The sequence below is a fragment of the Callithrix jacchus genome, chromosome 3 (assembly GCF_049354715.1).
Source record: "Callithrix jacchus isolate 240 chromosome 3, calJac240_pri, whole genome shotgun sequence".
NCBI lineage: Eukaryota > Metazoa > Chordata > Mammalia > Primates > Cebidae > Callithrix > Callithrix jacchus.
Genome location: NC_133504.1, coordinates 88,820,669 through 88,838,893, shown reverse-complemented (window position 1 = coordinate 88,838,893; position 18,225 = coordinate 88,820,669). Strand labels below are relative to the sequence as shown.

Sequence of the window (18,225 nt, the reverse complement as noted above, 5' to 3'; positions counted from 1 at the left end):
AAAAAAAAAAAAAAAAGTAGGGGAAAGCAAAGTACATGAATAGATATTTCTCAAAAGACAAAATACAAATGGCCAACAGGTATATGAAAAAAATGCTCAAAATCACTAATCATCAGAGAAATGCAAATCAAAACCACAATGAGACATCATCTTACCCCAGTCAGAGTGGCTACTATTAAAAAGACAAAAAAATAGCAAACAATCCAAGATGGCCAAATAGGAACAGCTCTGGAGTGCAGTTCCCAGAATGCAGAAGGTGAGTGATCACTGCATTTCCTTTTTTTTTTTTTTTTTTTAGAGAAAGAGAAAAGGGCGAGAGAGAACAGGAGTCTTGCCCTATTGCCCAGGCTGGAATGCTATCTAAAAATAGGTATTAAAAACCTCTTTTTTGCTGATAATTGTGCTTAACAGCGGAGACAGGAAGGAATAGGGAAAGAAAATAACAAAGAAACAGCCAACCAATATTTCATTTAAATCTGTGAAATGCTGTGCAAATGCTAAAGAGTGATTTGCTTCCATTTATTTGGTCACTTTCAAAATAGGTGTAATGTGATACTAAAAAAAATGTATGTTCTGTGCACCCGGGGTGAAGAATTCTATAAATATTCATTGAGTTTACTTGCTCCAGATCTGAGTTCAAATCATAAATGTCCCTGTTATTTTTCTATCTCGTTAATCCATTGAATATTAACAATGTGGTGTCAAAGTCTCCTGCTATTATTGTGTGGTAGTCCAAGTCTCTTTATAAGTCATTGAAAACTTGTCTTATGTATCTGGGTGCCCCTATATTGGGTGCATATATATTTATGATCATTGACTCCTGTTGTTGCATTGATCCTTTTATCATTATGTAATGTCCTTCTTTGTTTCTTTTAGTCTTTGTTGCTATTGTAGTCTATTTTGTCAGAGATGAAAGTTACAACTCCTGTTTTTTGTTTTCTTTTGTTTTTTTTTCTCTCCATTTGACTGGTGAGTCTTCCTCCAACCTTTTGTTTTGAGTCTTTCTGTGTCCTTGCTTATGAGATGGCTCTGGATAAAGAGTGCCGATGTGTTTTGACTTTTTGTTCAGTTTGCATATCTGTGTCTTTGATTGGGGCAATTAATCCATTTAAATTCAGGATTATTATTGATATTGTGAGTTTAATATTGTCATTTAATGCTAGCAGGCTATTTTGCCCATTAGTTGGTATAAATTCTTCATTATGGAGCTACTCTTTACCTTTTGGTAAGTTTTTGGCTGATACTGGTTGTTCCTTTCTGTGTGTAGTGCTTCTTTCAGAAGCTCTTGTAAAGCAGGTCTGGTGGTGATGAAATCTCTGAGTGCTTGCTTGTTCGTGAAGAATTTTATTTTTCCTTCATTTATAAAGCTTAGTTTGGCTGGATATGAGATTCTGGGTTGAAAATTCTTTTCTTTGAGGGTATTGAATATTGACCCCCACTCTCCTAGTTTGTAGGGTTTCTGCTGAGAGATCTGCTGTAAGTCTGATAGGCTTCCCTTTATGGGTAACCTGACCTTTCTCTCTAGCTGCCCTTAGAATTTTCTCCTTTATTTCAATCCTAGTGAATCTAACGATTATGTGTCTTGGGATTGCTCTACTTGAGGAATATTTTTGTAGTGTTCTCTGTATTACCTGGAGTTGAGTATTGTCCCACTTTACTAGGTTAGGAAAGTTTTCCAGAAGAATATTTTCCAGCTTGGATTCATTCTCTTCATGACATTCAGGTACATCTACCAAACGTAAATTAGGTCTTTTCACATAGTCCCATATTTCTTGGAGCCTTTGCTCATTCCTTTTTACTTTTTCTTCTCTAACCTTGTCTTCTCATTTCATTTCATTAAGTTTGGTCTTTGACCTCTGATATCCTTTCTTCTGCTTGACAATTTGACTGTTAAAACCTGTGCATACTTCTCAGTGTTCTCGTATTGTTCAGTCCCATTAATTCACTTATATTCCTCTCTAGATTGTCTATTCTCATTAGGATTTCGTCAAACCTTTTTTCAAAGTTCTTAGTTTCTTTGCATTGGGCTTGAACATGTTCTTTTAACTCAGAGAAGTTTCTTATTATCCACCTTCTGAAGCCTAATTCTGTTAATGGAATGCACTCGTTCTCCATCAGGCCTTGTTCCCTTGTTGATGAGGAACTGTGATCCTCTGTAGAGGGAGAGGCATTCTGAGTTTGAGTATTCTCAGCCTTTTTACGCTGGTTTCTTCTTATCATTGTAAATTTATCCAGCTGTTGTCTTTGTAATTACCGACTTTCAAATTAGGTCTCTGAGTGGACGTCCAACTTGTTAATTCCCAGGAACAAAATCTGAGCAACCCACTGCATCGGCTAAAACAGCGGCATCAAGATTCTTGGTGCTTTTCTGTCCGGGAGTCTCCGGTCTGGCTTCTCTCCTGAATCCCTTCTTCAATTAGCTGACTGGGCGGCTCTGCCCCTTCCTGGAGCTCCAATCATCGACCAAAAGGGGACCCAGTCCCGTTTACTCTGCACTGAGAACTGCCGCACCGGGGCACCGGCAAAACCGCCACACCAGCTGCAAGAGTCGTGCTGGCGACCCGTGGGGCTCCTCTGCTGGGAATCTCCTGGTCCGTGAACAACAAAAATTCATCTGAAAGTGTGGTGTCCTCTTGTTCTCTGCGATTTCACTGGGAGCTACAAGCCTGAGCTGCTAGTGATCAGCCATCTTGGATCTCTCCAATCACTGCATTTCCAAACGAATTTTTACTGCCTACAGACTGGGAGATTCCTGGGTGGAAAAGCACCATGAGTCTCCAGCATGGCTGTTTGAGCTGGCGCAATGGGTCTCCACACAAAAACTCACACAAATCTGGGTGCCGTTTCAACTGGCGCCTGGAACACCTGGGAGACTGAGTCACCCATTCAACTGAAAAAAAGGGGACTGAAAAAGGGAGCCAGGTGATCTGGCTAGGCACATCCCACCCCCACAAGGACCAGCAATCTGAAATGCTCTGGATTGAGAATTTCACCACAAGTACAGCTTTGTGGTGGGAAGGGCATCTGCCATTACTGAGGCAGTTCACCACTACCAAGGCAGTCTTCCATTACTGAGGCAGTGCACCATTACCAAGGCAATCTGCCATTACTGAAGCAGTCTGCCATTACTGAGGCAATCCACCATTACAGAGATAGTCTGTCATTACTGAGGCAGTTCTAACTATACCTCTATAAACAAAACTGCAAGGAAGTTGAACACAGTAGCTGGGCAGAACCCATGGCAGCTCAGCAGTGCCTCTGCTGGAAGACTGTGGCTAGGCTACCTCCTCGCTGGGCAGGGCAACTCTGAAAAAAAGCAGCAGCATATCAGGAACTTATAAATAAAGCCCTACCTTCCCAGGACAGAGCACCTGGGAAAAAAAGGCAGTTATGAGTTCTGCTGCAGCAGACTTAAATGTACCAGCCAAGCAGCTCTGAACAGAACAACAGAGCTCACAGCTCAGCACTTGAGCTCCTATAAGGGAGAGGCTGTTTCCTCAAGCAGCTTCCCAACCCCCGTATATCCAAAGAGACACCTCATAAAGAAGAACTAGGGTGACATCTGGCAGGTATCCTTCTGGGACAAAGATAACAGAAGAAGAAACTGGCAACAATCCTTACTGTTCTGCAGTCACTACAGATGATCCCTGGGCAAACAGGGTCTGAAGTGGACCTCCAGCAGTCCTAGAACAGAGGGGCCTGATTGTTAGCAGAAATAAAATCCTTTATGAACAAGAAATTGCTCAGAGATTTCTTCACCACCTGGCCTGCCTTACAGGTGCTCCTGAAAGAAGCACTAAACATAGAATGGAACAACCAGTACCAATCACTCCAAAAACGTACAAAATGGTAAAGAGCATCGACACAATTAAGAAACTGCATCAACTACTGGGCAAAACAACCACCTAGCATCAAAATGGCAGGATTAAATTCACACATAACTATATTAACCTTAAATGTAAATGGGCTAAATGCCTCAATCAAAGACACAGACTGGCAAATTGGATAAAAAGTCAAAACCAAACAGCGAGCTGTATCCAGGAAACACATCTCACATGCAAGGAGATACATATACTCAAAATAAAGGGATGCAGGAAGATTTACCAAGCAAATGGAGAGAAAAAAAAAAAGGAGTTGCAATCCTAGTCTCTGATAAAATAGACTTTAAACCAATAAAGATCAAAACAGACAAAGAAGGACATTACATAATAGTAAAAGGATCAATGCAACAAGAAGAGCTAATGATCCTAAATATATACACACCCAATATAGGAGCACCCACATACATAAAGCAAGTTCTTAATGACTTACAAAGAGACTTAGATTCCCACATAATAATAGTGGGAGACTTTAACACTCCACTGTCAATAGTAGACAGATCAACCAGACAGAAAATTAACAAGGATATCCAGGACTTGAACTCAGATTGGAACCAAGGAAACCTAATAGACATCTACAGAAACTTCCACCCCAAATCCAGAGAATATACATTCTTTTCAGCACCATATCACACCTAGCCTAAAATTGACCACATAATTGGAAGTAAATCACTTCTCAGGAAATAAAAAAGAATGGAAATCATAACAGTCTCTCAGACAATACTGCAATCAAATTAGAACTCAGGATTAAGAAACCAACTCAGAATCACACAACTTCATGGAAACTGAACAACTGACTCTTGAATGATGACTCGATAAACAATGAAATGAAGCTGAAAATAAAGTTGTTCTTGGAAACCAATGAGAATGAAGACATAACATATCAGAACCTCTGGGACACATTTAAAGCAGTGTCTAGAGGAAAACTGATAGCAATAAATGCCCACATAAGAAGCAAGGAAAGATCTAAAACTGACACCCTACCATCCAAATCGAAAGAGCTAGAGGAGCAAGATAAAAACAAAAATCAAAATCTAGCAGAAGACAATAAATAACTAAGATCAGAGCAGAACTGAAGGAGATAGAGACACAAAAAAAGCCTCCAAAAAAAATCAATAAATCCAGGTGCTGTTTTTTTGATAAGATCAACAAAATAGACAGACTGCTAGCCAGATTAATAAAAAAGAAAACAGAGAAGAATCAAATAGATGCAATAAAAAACGATAAAGGAGATACCACCACTGATTCCACAGAAATACAAACTACCATCAGAGATTACTACAAACAACTCTATGCACATAAACCAATAAACGTGGAAGAAATGGATAAATTCCTGGACACTTGAACCTTCCCAAGCCTAAACCAGGAAGAAGTCAAAACCCTGAATAGACCAATAACAAGGGCTGAACTTGAGACAGCAATTAATAGCCTACCAACAAAAAAGCCCAGGTCCAGATGGGTTCACAGCTGAATTCTACAAGACATACAAAAAAGAGCTGATACCACTCCTTCTGGTGCTATTCCAAGATATCCAAAAAGAGGGAATCCTTCCCAAATCATTTTATGTGACCAACATTATCCTGGACCAAAACCTGGCAGAGACTCAACAACAACAAAAAACTTCAGTCCAATATCCATGATGAACATAGATGCAAAAATCTTCAATAAAATACTGGCAAACCAATTGTAACAACACATCTAAAAGCTTATCCATCACGATCAAGTAGGCTTTATCCCAGGGATGCAAGGCTGGTTCAACATACGCAATTCTATAAAAATAATTCACCACATAACCAGAACCAAAGGCAAAAACCACATGATTATCTCAATAGATGCAGAGAAGACCTTTGACAAAATTCAACAGCCCTTTATGCTAAAAACCCTCAATAAACTAGGTACTGACGGAACGTATCTCAAAATAATAAAAGCTATTTGTGACAAACCCACAGCCAAAATCATGCTGAATGGGCAAAAACTGGAAGCATTCCCTTTGAAATCTGGCACTAGACAAAGATGCCTTCTCTCACCACTCCTATTCAATATAGTATTGGAAGTTCTAGCCAGAGCAATCAGGCAAGAAAAAGAAATAAAGCATATTCAATTAGGAAAGGAGGAAGTCAAATTGTCTCTATTTGCAGACAACATGATTGTATATCTAGAAGACCCCATTATCTCAGCCCAAAATCTCCTGAAACTGGTAAGCAACTTCAGCAAAGTCTCAGGATACAAAATCAATGTGCAAAAATCACAAGCATTCCTATACATCAATAACAGACTTAAAGAGAGCCAAATCAAGAATGAACTGCCATTCACAATTGCTACAAAGAGAATAAAATGCCTAGGAATACAACTAACAAAGGATGTCAAGGACCTCTCCAAGGAGAACTATGAACCACTGCTCAAGGAAATAAGAAAAGATATAAACAGATGGAAAAACATTCCGTGTTCACGGTTAGGATGAATCGATATTGTGAAAATGGCTATATTGCTCAAAGTAATTTATAGATTCAACACTATCCCCATCAAGCTACCAATGACCTTCTTCACAGAACTGGAAAAATCCACCTTAAACTTCATATGGAACCAAAGGAGAGTCCGCATAGCCAAGTCAATTCTAAGTAAAAAGAACACAGCGGGAGGCACCACACTACCAGACTTCAAACTATACTACAAGGCTACAGTAATCAAAACAGCATGGTACTGGTACAAAACAGAGATATAGACCAATTGGAACAGAACAGAGGCATCGGAGGCAACACAACATCTCTGCAATTATATGATCTTTAATAAACCTGACAAAAACAAGCAATGGGGAAAGGACTCCCTGTTTAATGAATGGTGTTGGGAAAACTGGCTAGGTATGTGCAGAAAGCAGAAACTGGACCCCTTCCTGACACCTTACACTAAAATTAATTCCAAATGGATTAAAGACTTAAACATAAGACCTGACACTATAAAAACCCTAGAAGAAAACCTAGGTAAAACCATTCAGGATGTAGGCAAAGACAAGGACTTCATGACTAAAACACCAAAAACAATGGCAACAAAACTCAAAATAGACATATGGGATCTAATTGAACTCCAGAGCTTCTGCATAGCAAAAGAAACAATCATTAGAGTGAACTGGTAATAAACAGAATGGGAAAAATTTTTTGCAATCTACCCATCTGACAAAGGGCTAATATCCAGAATCTACAAATAACTAAAACATATTTACAAGAAAAAAAAACCCATTCAAAAGTGGGCAAAAGATATGAACAGACACTTTTCGAAAGAAGACATACATGAGGCCAACAAACATATAAAAAAATGCTCACATCACTGGTCATTAGAGAAATTCAAATCAAAATCACATTGAGATACCATCTCATGCCAGTTAGAATGGCGATCATTAAAAAATCTGGAGACAACAGATGCTGGAGAGGATGTGGAGAAATAGGAACACTGTCACACTGTTGGTGGGAGTGTAAATTAGTTCAACCATTGTGGAAGACAGTGTGGTGATTCCTCAAGGACCTAGAAATAGAAATTCCATTTGACCCAACAATCCCATTACTGGGTATATATCCAAAGGATTATAAATCATTCTATTATAAAGACACATGCACAAGTATGTTCATTGTGACACTGTTTACAATAGCAAAGACCTGGAACCAACCCAAATGCCCATCAATGATAGACTGGACAGGGAAAATGTGGCACATACACACCATGGAATACTATGCAACCATAAAAAACGACGAGTTTGTCTCTTTTGTAGGGACATGGATGAACCTGGAAACCATCATTCTCAGCAAACTGACACAAGAACAGAAAATCAAACACCACATGTTCTTACTCATAGGTGGGTTTTGAACGATGAGAACGCATGGACACAGGAAGGGAAGCATCACACACTGGGGTCTGTTGGAGAAAAGTAGGGGAGGAACAGCAGTGGGTAGGGAGTTGAGGAGGGATAACATAGGGAGAAATGCCAGATATAGGTGATGGGGATGGAGGCAGCAATGCCATGTAGGTACCTACTCAACAATCCTGCATGTTCTTCACATGTACCCCATATAGACCCTACCTCTCTCTCTCTCTCTTTGTTCTTTCTTCTTGTCTGTCATCCAGACTGGAGTGCAATGGTGCCATCATAGCTCACTGTAACGTTGATCTCCTAGGCTCAAGAGATCTTCCCACGTCAGCCTCCCAAGGAGGTGGGACTACAGGCACGTGCTGCCATGCCTGGCTAATTTTTTTTTATTTTCGTTTTTTCTGGAAATGAGATCTTGCTACGTTGCCCAGGATGGTCTTGAACTCCTGCCCTCAAGTGTTCCCCCTACCTTGGCCTCCCTAAATGTTGGGATTACAGGTGTGAGCCACAATGCATGGCTATCTTTTAAAGACAAATGCAAAATGCTTGTTTTGTTATTTTTAATACATTTTCCCAGATGATTTCTGTAAACAATAATAAAATTCTATGGCCCCCGTCTCAGCCAGGGCACTCCAAAGTTATCCTGAAAGACTGGTTCAGGCCATAATGGTATATTGGACATGCCTTATTATGCCCTCCTCCCTTTTGGAATTCAGGAAAAGCTGACCAGCATTTAATATCAACACAAACCCTAAGTCTGATAAGAAACATTTGCCATCTATTCTCTTTTGAAACTTGCTACGTGGAGGCTTCAACCTCATACTGAAACCTTGGACTCCACAACCCCTTATCACAACCCAGACATTGTTTTCTACTGATAATAACTATTTCAGCCAGTTGCCAATCAGAAAATTTTTAAATCTTCCTACGACCGGTAAGTCCCCACCTTAAGTTGTCCTGTCTTTCCAGATTGAACTCCTGTAAATCTTACATGTATTGATTGATGTATTGTGTCTCCCTAAGGTGTATAAAAGCAAGCTTTATTCTGACCACCTTGGGCACACGTTGTCAGGACCTCCTAAGGCTGTGTCATGGGTGTGTCCTTAACCTTGGAACAAAAAACTTTCTAAATTGATTGAGACCTGTCTCAGATACCTTTGGGTTCACATTTCACACATAGAAATTATGAGAACAAATTTTTATGGAGGCCTAGAAGAAAGCACTGTAAACTTTGCAAAATAAGTGCAGGAGAGGCAGATGATAGTAATATGATAACCCCCCCAAAAATGGCTGGTATACTGAAGAAAAATTTCCCCTACAGTTTTAGCTAGGCTCAGCCATGAATGTGGGGAAGGCCGGCATTTGTGCAATGACACTGGGGTTCTCTACTACATGTTTGGTCACCCTATCAGTCCCCTATATCTCCCCACAACCAGTTCCCAAACAGGAAAAGCAGTGTTCTTTTGCCGGCAAAATTGGAGTTTAACTAAAAGTAAAGGGATCTATTTGAAAAGGTAAACGTATCTGCTTTTAAAGAACAAAAGGATCTATCTTTACACCTGATAACAAAGAAACAAAGTCTTAAATGGATAAAGCTTGTATGATGAGACCAAATCAAATGAAGTGAGGAAGCTGAATTTTGTTTGACTTAAATGACAGAGAATAGACATGCCCTGAGTTACATAAAAAAAAAAAATCACCCTGAATGCTGTGTAGAGAATGGGTTGTAGGGGGCAAACATGGAAGCATGGATGCCAGTTAGATAGTTACTGCAGCCAGTGATTTGGACTAAGAGGGTAAAGGTAAAGAATAAAAGGAATAAACAGATTTGAGATTGATTTTGGAGGGTGAACTGACTAGACTGATAATGGATGGACACAGAGGTGACAGAAAAGAAGGAATTGAGAATGACTTCTATGTTTTTAGCTTGAACAACTAAGTAGATATGTCATTGACTGAAATGATAAAGACAGGAACAGATTTGCAAGGGGAATCAAGAATTCTGGTTTCAAACGATTATTAATCATCAAATTTCATATCAAGGAGGAGGTTGGATATATAAGTTTGGATCTTGGTGGGGCTAGTGAAATAAATTTGAAAATTATCATAATTCTGGTGATTTATAATGAAAGAAATGAGATTCCCTAGAATGAGGATAAAGAGAGAAAACAAACAGAGAAACCAAAATCAAGCCTATAGAATACTTAAAAATTTAGGAGTTGAACAAAGAAAACCCGAGAGGAGTGAAACCAAAGCCAATGGCATGGGGAAAAAAATCCGAAGAACATGGCATCAGGGAAGCCAAGGGTGTTTTGACAGTGGAAGAGTGGTTGGGCACATGGTAACTGGTCAGTAAGATGAAATCACAAAGAATGTTAGTCATCGTGTTTGACTAGCTGGTGTCACTATAAATCTTGGTGAAAATGAAAACTATAGTAAAGTGGATTAGGGAGGAATGGAATGTGAGGGGTTAGAATAGGATGTAAAGAAATTGGTGGAGATAGTATAAGGAGTTCTTTTTGAAAAAAAGCATCTAACTCCCACTCTTTTTCAGAGAGAAAGAGAGAGAGAGCGCGCACAGGAAGGGGGCTAAACTTGCTTGCATAACAGTCCCGCTCTTTCAGTAACGTTAATCCATTCATGAGGGCAGAGGCTTGTGATCTAATCACCTCTTATAGGCCCCACCTGTCAACACGGTTGTATTGAGTATTAAGTTTCCAACACATAAACTTTGGAGGACACATTTGAACCATAGCAGGGAGTTATAAGCACTTCCTCGTGGAGACTGCCAATCTCTCAGAAAACCTGTGTGAACAGTTTGTGACAGCTGCCCGAACAGCTGTTCCATAGGCTGTGGACAGGTGAGTGAGTGGTGATGCAGGGTTTGGGTGTTCTCTCTCTTTCTCTTTTCTTGTGAAGGGAGGGATGGGGAAATGAGACAATCCCAAATCCACAGTGCTCTTACAATTTACCAAGACACAGGGTACTAATTCTCCTGGGAATGACAAATATCGAAAACCAAGATCAAAAGTCCTTAGTAACAAAGGAACAAAATGTTTGGCCCCAACCTCGAAGGGCAGGAAGTGCTGAGGGAAAGCAAGACTCTCATTCTGAGTGAGTTGAGCACCAAAAGCTTTATGTCTGGTCTTGAGACATCAGCTGGCCCTTAGTAGGGAGGAAGAAAAACACTGGTGTCATTCAATAGTACCTCCAGACCAGTCCTTGGAGAAATTATTCCAAGTTCCTCAAACAGTGGGGCCAGTAAAATTGAAAGAGTGGGACTACTTCTTGGGGACCTAAAATATCTGTGGCCACTATGTGAAAATATCAGGTCAGACCACCCAAGATTTTCAGAGTGGTATTCATTTTGATTGAGAGGATGGCTTCTTCAACCAGGAGCAGGCCACAGGCTAGAGTGGTGGTGATGCAGAGCAGAGATGTGGTCGCCAGAGCAGCAGTCTTGAGAGGAGATGGGCCAGTGAGCTGCCTGAAAGCAGAACACACAACAACAGCAGGAAAGCTACAACAGCTGCGGAGGACCATGTGGAAACGGAGATGCCTCAATGGTTTATAATTCTATAATAAAACAGTGGTGGTTTGGAAGAAGCCCCAAGATAACTGCTGCGAAACCTGTGAAGTATCATTTAAGCACCCCAAACATGCCTCTATTCTGAGGCTCTTCCTGCTGCCTGGAACATTCCTCCTAGGCTGAAGTAGGACCAACTTCTTATTCTTCAGGTATGAGCTAAAATGTATCTCAGCATGGAGGTCATCCCTATTTAAAGGTCTCCCTGTGATAGTCTAATGCAGCCCTCTGTTTTTCCTTAGAGTACTGCATTTCACTGATTCTGGTATATACTTTTTTTTTTAATTTTAACATCTCCGAAGTTGGGATGAGTCTTATAATCAATACTACGTCATAGTTTAATTGGCCACAGTTTTTCTAAGTGATTTTTTTAAATTGTGTACTTTATAACCTGTGTGATTTCTGTTCAAGAAAATAGGATTTGCATCACACTCAGTGGGTGTTGTTTGTATGTTTAGTGTTTGTCTAAACCCTATAAAACTATAGCCTTCTTTGAAGCAAGCACCAGAATATAGTACAATGCCTGGTGTGTCACATGTATTCAGTAATGATTAATCAAATGACTGGATTCATTAACTTCATTTATTTATTTAAAATTTTTTGAGACAGGGTCTTACTATGTTGCCCAAGCTTATCTCGAACTCCTGGGCTCAATCCTCCCACTTCGGCCTCTCAAAGTGCTAGGATTATAGGCACAAGCACAGAGCCCAGCCTGAATTCATTAACCTTAGGGTTGTATAGATCTCAGTTGAAAAATGCTGTACACAATACTATGTATAATCAGGTAACTTAAGCTTTTTGGACAAAATTAAATATAGTCTTTCTGTCAGATTCACATGTACCCAATATCTTACCTCAAAGGACTGGTGTTTTTGGTTTTGGGGTTTTTGTTTTGTTTTGTTTTTTGAGACAGTGTCTCACTCTGTTGCCCAGGCTGGAGTGCAGTGGTGCAATCTTGGCTCACTGCAACTTCTGCTTCCAGGGTTCAAGCGATTCTCCTGCCTCAGCCTCCTGAGTACCTGGGACCACAGGTGCACACCACCACAAGTAGCTGATTTTTTTGCATTTTGAGTTAGAGATGGGGGTTTCACCATGTTGGCCAGACTGGTCTCAAACTCTTTTTTTTTTTTTTTTTTTTTTTTTTTGCATTTGCCTTTCCTGCTCAGGGGAATCTCTTAACACTAAAATCTGGCTTACAGAGTATGTTTGATTTATCTGAGAGGGGAGACCCCCTTGCCTCCTTCTATTTCACCTCTTCCCTCCCCTCTTCCAGATGGGCAGGAGGGTGAAGAAGGAAAATAAAATTAAATTAAAATAAAATGAAATAAAATACCAAAGAGCTGGGAAAATGACTCCCTTTTCAGTTCTCAGCATCTCTGCTGTTTTTTTTTTTTTTTTTTAATGGACCTGAAGAAAGTCCATTGGATTCATCAAATACAACAAAGATCATTGGCAACTGTTGACAGGGCAATTTGAGTGGAGCTGGAAGAAGTCATACAGTAGTGTTAATTGATAAAAGGGAATTTCCAATCTCAAGTTGAACTTCATGATATAAAATACTGCCTTTTTCTTTGTTTTTTTGAGACAGAATCTCTCTATGTCCCCCAGGCTGGAATGCAGTGGTGCAATGTTGGCTCACTGCAACCTCTGCCTCCAGGGTTCAAGCGATTCTCCTGCCTCAGCCTCCTGAGTAGCTGGGACCACTGGTGCACACCACCACAAGTAGCTGGGTTTTTTTGTATTTTTAGTAGAGATGGGGGTTTCACCATGTTGGCCAGACTGGTCTCAAACTCTTGACCTCAAATGTTCTGCCCGCCTCAGCCTCCCAAAGTGCTGGGATTACAGGCATAAACCACCACACCCAGCCTCAAAGTACTAGTAATAAGCAGAAATTTCCACACAAGTAGAGATCTTAAAACAAAGAACACTTATATCTGTCTAAGCATAACAAATTTTTGTACTAGACATTTCTCAGAAAACTACTTTTAAAGGGGAGATATTAATAGAAAGTATGTATGAAGCATCTCTCAGCGTAATGCCTGGGTGCTTTGACAAATATGCTATTTTGAACATGGAAAAAAACTCATTGTCATATATTATGACCAGTTTCTCCTGCTTAATACTATAGTTAATTCTAATCCTATGTTTATAACCTCTAATCTATTTCCATGAGGAAATAGATTTCGCCTTATCTATTCACTTGGTACTAACTCAAATAAGTAGAAAAACCAAGGGATTTAATTGCTAAAATAATTTAGCAATTAGCAAATATTTCAAGAAACGCCAGTTAGAAACATAGAAAACATAAATGGATTTCAATGCATGGTTGATCTTTTTGAAAATTTTCCTCTGAATGAATGCCCTTCTTTAACACTGATGCAAGGCTCTGGATAAATCTCATTATTATGAAAGTCCCCAACAGTGAGAATTTAAATATAAATTTATGCAAAATGAGAAAAATGGGTCACTCTGCCACTGCCTTATTCCTGGAATTTTTTAGCAAAATAGAGCTGAGAATAAAAATCATCTCAATTTCACAATACACCATGTCTCCCTGGTAACATTCAGATAATGGTTCTGAAGCTGTTTGGTATGATGGATGAAGAAACGCATTTTGAGCTTGGGCAGATCACACTGCTCGGGACCTCTGCTTCTGCTTTTGCAAGTCTGACTTGTCAAGGGCCCCTCCCATCTCCTCAGAGAAACCTTCCAGACATCCCTGGTCAGAATCAGTGTCTCCTTCCTCTTCTGGGCCCACCTAACATTTCGTTTCTACTTCTTGTGTACAATTATGCAGTCAGCCCTGGATACAAATTAGTGTGTGTGCATTTGTCTACCTCAGAAGGCTCTGAACTCCTGGAGCATCAGGACTAATTTTATTCAGTCTTGGGTCTTGCACATGGAAGGTGACTCATATTTTGCAATATCAAATTGAATTGCTTTATAAGATTAACTTTGGCTTATGCAGGTTATGCTCCCTAAGGTTTTGTTTTTATGTACTAGTATTGCAGATTAGAAAAAAAATCCAGCTCATCTGAAACCCTCATGGGTCTTTTGTGTGACACAGAATGAAGAGCTGAGCTGAGCCCAACCTCAGTTAAGAGTGCCTCCAGCAGTTCAGACCAAGTTCATGCCCTTAGGTAAGACTGGCAGGGGCTTCACTGGGCCCTGGGAGAAGACGGGAGACCTATGAGATGAGAAAATTATTCCCTTAGGTTCTGAGAGAAAATGGCAATCTTCTCTGTATATCTGTGGACTATATAGCCATTAGAGACCCATATTTATGCAGTCTAATCGTGGGTCAAATACTCATTTTCCAGGTAATGATGGACAAGTCCATTAAGCCTTCTGATCATCAGCTTCTTGAATGCTAAAGTGGGAAATCTAATATTAAAGATGTCCTACAGCCTGGACTGTTGTGAAAACTAATAAAGACAAAGCATTCTCAAGCGCTTTGAAGCACTCAGTGCTAAACACAATGAAAATAATGCAGCCAGAGGCCTCGAGCCTGTGCCAGATGGAACCAGCCTTGTCCACTCTTTCCCATACTGCTCCCAGCTGACAGAGGTTTGGCTAGAGATTCTGCCGGAACCCGTGCATAAGTATTACCCCAGGAGCTGCAGGGCACACACCAGTGTGTGCTGAGAAAGCCCCCAAGAAAGATGGAACCCACACGGGGGCATTGCTAATACTGTCCCAGAAAACAAGCCCAGGGATTTTCCCAGCTCTACACATTCCTTTGTGTTTATCAGTGCTTTGACCAGCAGCTATTCATTTGTGACAGACATGAAACTCTTTAAAAAAAAAAACCTTTTTTATTTTAGCAAGTTTTATTTAGGGAACCTGGCTGCAGGCAGGATTTCAGTCTTATATCTGCATAAAGCCTGAACTGTTGGCCAGTTGAAATATTTCCTGGGAAAAACCAAGGTGTTTGATGTTGCTTAGCCACACCAACTGATTGGACTTCTCACTTCCTAACCAGTTGCCTTGGTGTTGCTTAGATGAAGCCCAGATTAATTTTTTTTTCTTGGTCGCTTTTTATAAAATCTGAAATCTTAAAGTGAAGCCCTAACCACCTCACAAAATGGTCGGTCTTGTTCTTGACCTCATTAACAAAGGACTGTCCTTCCAACTCACACCAACCTGGGGGAGGAAATAAACCAGACAGCCTGAATGACGACAGAGTGGGATGAAATAACCCCTCCCTGGGACAATGCCTTTTCCTGTTTCTGGAGGCTCCTCCTATTCCCACACTGGTTTCTGCATCCGTTACTTGGCCAGGATCCTCTTTCACATCAAAGTGTCCCTCCTTGGGCTTCACAAGTAGGGGCATAACCTTAGTTTCTACAGGAAGGCATTTTCATCCCAAAGGAAAGGGAAAAACCATGTGTTTGGTTGCTATACAATTACAAGCCACTTTCCTTGTTTTTTATTTTATAGTCGTGCACAAGGAAAGTATAGGCAGGCTTTTAGCTACAATGGGCCAAACATTTGGTTCCTGGACTTCTACAGTTTGAGCTGGAAGCATTAAAATAATTAAACTGCAGCCATTCAGTCTTCATTAATAATATTAAATGCCTGAGTCAGGAAAAGTTTTAGGAGAGAATACGATTTTCTTTTTTACTTCAAAAACACATGAAAGGGCATAATCTGGACAGATATTTAAGGCAGAGAGGTTGAAGAATGCCATGAATTCCATCTCAGACTAAGCTATGGGGACTCTTCTTGGGAGGTCTGGATTTAAATCCAGTTTTGAATGGCTGAATGTAATCAGTGATGGTAGGGCCCTAAAGCTTTCCCAAAGCTGTCACTTTGTGTCATTATCAAAAGCACTTATTTGGTACCTAATATGTCTGTGCATGGCAGATGTTTAAATAGGAATCTCCCTGCCTTTCTGGGGCATCTGATCTAAAATGGTGCAGATACCCTTGGAAATGTGGTAAATAGCAGAATCTTGAGTGGAAGACAGCATGCCTAATAGTATTTTTTTAGTGTGTAATTAGGGTAGGGGGGACTAGAAAGTTTTAACTGGTGGAGAATACAATTCATCATTATTAGAATGGGACCCTTTAGAAGAGTATCAGATTTTGGGGGTGGGAGCTGTTGATCAAAAGATAGCATGATTTTCAGCTGGGCGTGGTGGCTAACACCTGGAATCCCACCAGCATTTTGGGAGGCTGAAGCAAGTGGATCACTTGAGGTCAGGAGTTTGAGACCAGCCTGGCTACCATGGTGAAACACTGTTTCTTATTTTATTTTATTTATTTATTTTGAGACAGAGTCTTGCTCTGTTGCCCAGGCTGGAGTGCAGTGGCATGATCTCAGCTCGCTGTGACCTCTGCTTCCTAGGTTCAAGAATCCTCCTACCTCAGCCTCCCCAGTAGCTGGGATTACAGGAACCTGCTACCACACCAGCTAATTTTTAAAGTTTTAGTAGAGACAGGGTTTCACCATGTTGTCCAGGCTGGTCTTGAACTCCTGAGCTCAGGCAAATGCCCACCTCAGCCTCCCAAAGTGCTAGGATTATAGGCATGAGCCACCACACCCCGACTGAAATCCTGTTTCTACTAAAAACACAAAAGTTAGCTGGGTGTGGTGGCACATGCCTGTCTGTAATCCCAGCTACTGGGAAGGCTGAAGCAGGAGAACTGCTTGAACTTGGGAAGCGGAGTTTGCAGTGAGCCAAGATCATGCCACTGCACTCCACCTTGGGTGACAGAGCATGACTCTTTGTCTCAAAAAAAAAAAAAAAAGATAGCCTAAGTTTCAAAAATTGAAGAAATACTATTCTAAAAGTATTCATTCATCATTTGCTCATTCAGAATTTACCAACTGCTTCCTGGATGCCCCAATGTGTAGCTGGCACTATAAGATATATAAAACAGGTAGACTCATCTGGACATTGACAAACTCGTACACTCAGGAGTCCATGATGGCACAACGTTGAAGCAATGAGGTAGGAGTGAATTATCCCAATCCAGACCAACACAATTGGTAATTTGAAAGCAGAGTTAGAATCTGTATGAATCTCAATCACTTTGGGATAGATCAGGATATAGATTTAGAAACAAATAAGCACAATTCCTAACTGACCGTAAATAACCTCGAAGCAAGCCTCCTGTGTTCTTTTATCCTTCACATGCTCTCACTGAGGTAGAAAAATTAAGCTTTGTGTGGTTGAATTATAAATTTCTTTTAACAATTAAGAAAATGTGTCTTTACCAGAAGTGAATACCATAAGTATTACACTTGGGTTAGAGAAAAGGAACACTGAAAGTGAATCAGATCTTCCATGAGGGCCATGTAATCATGCTATTATTATGATGAAAAATGAAAAGGAAGAGAAAAAAGAGTGCAAAGTAGAGAAGACCAGATTGCAGTATGCTAACAGCTGTCTTGTCTCTCAGAAACCTGTTTGGTAACCTGAATGACGCTGATTCCTACACCTACAGACAGGCAAGAGGAAATGAAACAGCGTTGGTGAAGCATTCCTTTTTGTTTTGTTTTGCTTTTTCATTTGTTTGTTTTTTTGAGATGAAGTGTGGCTCTGTAGCCCAGGCTGGAGTACAGTAGCACAATCTCAGCTCACTGCAACCTCCACCTCCCGGGTTCAAGTGATTCTCCTGCCTCAGCCTCCCAAGTGGCTGGAATTACAGGAATGTGCCACCATGCCTGGCTAATGTTTTTGTATTTTTAGTAGAGATAGGGTTTTACCATGTTGGCCAGGCTGGTCTCAAACTCCTGACCTCAAGTGATCCGCCCAACTTGGCATCCCAAAGGGCCGGGATTACAGGCATGAGCCATCCCACGCAGCAGTTGAAGCATTCCTTGTGCTCTATGTGCTTGAATACTGTTATCTTATTTGATCCTGACAATAGCTTGCCAAGATGGTGTTGACAACTCTC

At 40.5% G+C, this 18,225-nt stretch overlaps 1 long non-coding RNA gene across 3 annotated transcripts in view; it reads right to left on the bottom strand.

Annotated features, from left to right (window-relative positions):
* Window positions 1-18,225, bottom strand: part of LOC103791908 (uncharacterized) — a 107,783-nt gene that overhangs the window by 20,277 nt on the left and 69,281 nt on the right. Inside the window, exon 7 of one of the 3 annotated variants that reach the window (XR_004740741.3) lies at window positions 10,979-11,221. The exons of the other annotated variants lie outside the window; for them this stretch is intronic. This is a non-coding gene — a long non-coding RNA (uncharacterized LOC103791908). Of the gene's footprint in view, window positions 1-10,978; window positions 11,222-18,225 lie in introns of those variants that run through there. 3 annotated transcript variants of the gene reach the window in all.